Consider the following 3,536-nt stretch of genomic DNA (forward strand, 5'->3'; position numbering starts at 1 on the left):
GACCTGGTTTAGACCTGGTTTAGAACTGGTTTAGACCTGGTTTAGACCTGGTTTAGTCCTGGTTTAGACCTGGTTTAGTCCTGGTTTAGTCCTGGTTTAGACCTGGTTTAGACCTGGTTTAGACCTGGTTTAGACCTGGTTTAGTCCTGGTTTAGTCCTGGTTTAGACCTGGTTTAGTCCTGGTTTAGACCTGGTTTAGACCGTGTTTAGTCCTGGTTTAGTCCTGGTTTAGACCTGGTTTAGACCTGGTTTAGACCTGGTTTAGTCCTGGTTTAGACCTGGTTTAGTCCTGGTTTAGTCCTGGTTTAGTCCTGGTTTAGTCCTGGTTTAGACCTGGTTTAGTCCTGGTTTAGACCTGGTTTAGACCTGGTTTAGTCCTGGTTTAGACCTGGTTTAGACCTGGTTTAGACCGTCTTTAGTCCTGGTTTAGACCTGGTTTAGTCCTGGTTTAGTCCTGGTTTAGTCCTGGTTTAGTCCTGGTTTAGACCTGGTTTAGTCCTGGTTTAGTCCTGGTTTAGACCTGGTTTAGTCCTGGTTTAGACCTGGTTTAGTCCTGGTTTAGTCCTGGTTTAGACCTGGTTTAGTCCTGGTTTAGACCTGGTTTAGACCTGGTTTAGTCCTGGTTTAGTCCTGGTTTAGACCGTGTTTAGACCTGGTTTAGACCGTGTTTAGACCTTGTTTAGTCCTGGTTTAGAGCTGGTTTAGTCCTGGTTTAGACCTGGTTTAGTCCTGGTTTAGTCCTGGTTTAGACCTGGTTTAGACCGTGTTTAGTCCTGGTTTAGTCCTGGTTTAGACCTGGTTTGGACCTGGTTTAGACCTGGTTTAGTCCTGGTTTAGACTTGGTTTAGACCTGGTTTAGACCTGGTTTAGACCGTGTTTAGACCTGGTTTAGTCCTGGTTTAGACCGTGTTTAGACCTGGTTTAGACCTGGTTTAGACCTGGTTTAGACCGTGTTTAGACCTGGTTTAGACCTGGTTTAGACCGTGTTTAGACCTGGTTTGGACCTGGTTTAGTCCTGGTTTAGACCTGGTTTAGACCTGGTTTAGACCTGGTTTAGTCCTGGTTTAGACCTGGTTTAGACCTGGTTTAGTCCTGGTTTAGACCTGGTTTAGTCCTGGTTTAGTCCTGGTTTAGACCTGGTTTAGACCTGGTTTAGACCTGGTTTAGACCTGATTTAGACCTGGTTTAGTCCTGGTTTAGACCTGGTTTAGACCTGGTTTAGTCCTGGTTTAGACCTGGTTTAGTCCTGGTTTAGACCGTGTTTAGACCTGGTTTAGACCTGGTTTAGACCTGATTTAGACCTGGTTTAGTCCTGGTTTAGACCTGGTTTAGACCTGGTTTAGTCCTGGTTTAGACCTGGTTTAGTCCTGGTTTAGTCCTGGTTTAGACCTGATTTAGACCTGGTTTAGTCCTGGTTTAGACCTGGTTTAGACCTGGTTTAGTCCTGGTTTAGACCTGGTTTAGTCCTGGTTTAGTCCTGGTTTAGATCTGGTTTAGACCGTGTTTAGTCCTGGTTTAGTCCTGGTTTAGACCTGGTTTAGACCGTGTTTAGTCCTGGTTTAGTCCTGGTTTAGTCCTGGTTTAGTCCTGGTTTAGATCTGGTTTAGTCCTGGTTTAGACCTGGTTTAGTCCTGGTTTAGTCCTGGTTTAGACCTGGTTTAGACCTGGTTTAGTCCTGGTTTAGTCCTGGTTTAGTCCTGGTTTAGACCTGGTTTAGTCCTGGTTTAGACCTTGTTTAGTCCTGGTTTAGTCCTGGTTTAGATCTGGTTTAGTCCTGGTTTAGTCCTGGTTTAGACCTGGTTTAGACCTGGTTTAGACCTGGTTTAGTCCTGGTTTAGTCCTGGTTTAGACCTGGTTTAGACCTGGTTTAGACCTGGTTTAGACCTGGTTTAGTCCTGGTTTAGACCTGGTTTAGTCCTGGTTTAGACCTGGTTTAGACCTGGTTTAGACCTGGTTTAGTCCTGGTTTAGACCTGGTTTAGACCTGGTTTAGTCCTGGTTTAGTCCTGGTTTAGACCTGGTTTAGTCCTGGTTTAGACCTGGTTTAGACCTGGTTTAGACCTGGTTTAGTCCTGGTTTTTACCTGGTTTAGACCTGGTTTAGTCCTGGTTTAGTCCTGGTTTAGACCTGGTTTAGACCTGGTTTAGACCTGGTTTAGACCTGGTTTAGACCTGGTTTAGTCCTGGTTTAGACCTGGTTTAGACCTGGTTTAGACCTGGTTTAGTCCTGGTTTAGACCTGGTTTAGACCTGGTTTAGTCCTGGTTTAGACCTGGTTTAGACCTGGTTTAGTCCTGGTTTAGTCCTGGTTTAGACCTGGTTTAGTCCTGGTTTAGACCTGGTTTAGACCTGGTTTAGACCTGGTTTAGTCCTGGTTTAGACCTGGTTTAGACCTGGTTTAGACCTGGTTTAGACCTGGTTTAGTCCTGGTTTAGACCTGGTTTAGACCTGGTTTAGTCCTGGTTTAGTCCTGGTTTAGATCTGGTTTAGTCCTGGTTTATACCTGGTTTAGACCTGGTTTAGACCGTGTTTAGTCCTGGTTTAGACCTGGTTTAGTCCTGGTTTAGACCTGGTTTAGACCTGGTTTAGTCCTGGTTTAGACCTGGTTTAGTCCTGGTTTAGACCTGGTTTAGACCTGGTTTAGACCTGGGTTAGACCGTGTTTTGTCCTGGTTTAGTCCTTGTTTAGTCCTGATTTAGACCTGGTTTAGTCCTGGTTTAGTCCTGGTTTAGTCCTGGTTTAGTCCTGGTTTAGACCTGGTTTAGTCCTGGTTTAGTCCTGGTTTAGTCCTGATTTAGACCTGGTTTAGACCGTGTTTAGTCCTGGTTTAGATCTGGTTTAGTCCTGGTTTAGATCTGGTTTAGTCCTGGTTTAGTCCTGGTTTAGATCTGGTTTAGTCCTGGTTTAGACCTGGTTTAGTCCTGGTTTAGTCCTGCTTTAGACCTGGTTTAGTCCTGGTTTCGACCTGGTTTAGACCTGGTTTAGTCCTGGTTTAGTCCTGGTTTAGTCCTGGTTTAGACCTGGTTTAGTCCTGGTTTAGACCTTGTTTAGTCCTGGTTTAGATCTGGTTTAGTCCTGGTTTAGTCCTGGTTTAGACCTGGTTTAGACCTGGTTTAGACCTGGTTTAGACCTGGTTTAGTCCTGGTTTAGTCCTGGTTTAGACCTGGTTTAGACCGTGTTTAGTCCTGGTTTAGACCTGGTTTAGTCCTGATTTAGACCTGGTTTAGTCCTGGTTTAGTCCTGGTTTAGTCCTGGTTTAGACCTGGTTTAGTCCTGGTTTAGACCGTGTTTAGTCCTGGTTTAGACCGTGTTTAGTCCTGGTTTAGTCCTGGTTTAGACCTGGTTTAGACCTGGTTTAGATCTGGTTTAGACCTGGTTTAGTCCTGGTTTAGTCCTGGTTTGGACCTGGTTTAGTCCTGGTTTAGACCTGGTTTAGTCCTGGTTTAGACCTGGTTTAGACCGTGTTTAGTCCTGGTTTAGACCTGGTTTAGTCCTGGTTTAGACCTGGTTTAGACCTGGTTTAGACCTGGTTTAGTCCT

This window comes from Eucyclogobius newberryi, unplaced genomic scaffold (assembly GCF_026437365.1).
Source record: "Eucyclogobius newberryi isolate DKJ021-1_F unplaced genomic scaffold, fEucNew1.0.hap1 SCAF_299, whole genome shotgun sequence".
Classification (NCBI taxonomy): domain Eukaryota; kingdom Metazoa; phylum Chordata; class Actinopteri; order Gobiiformes; family Gobiidae; genus Eucyclogobius; species Eucyclogobius newberryi.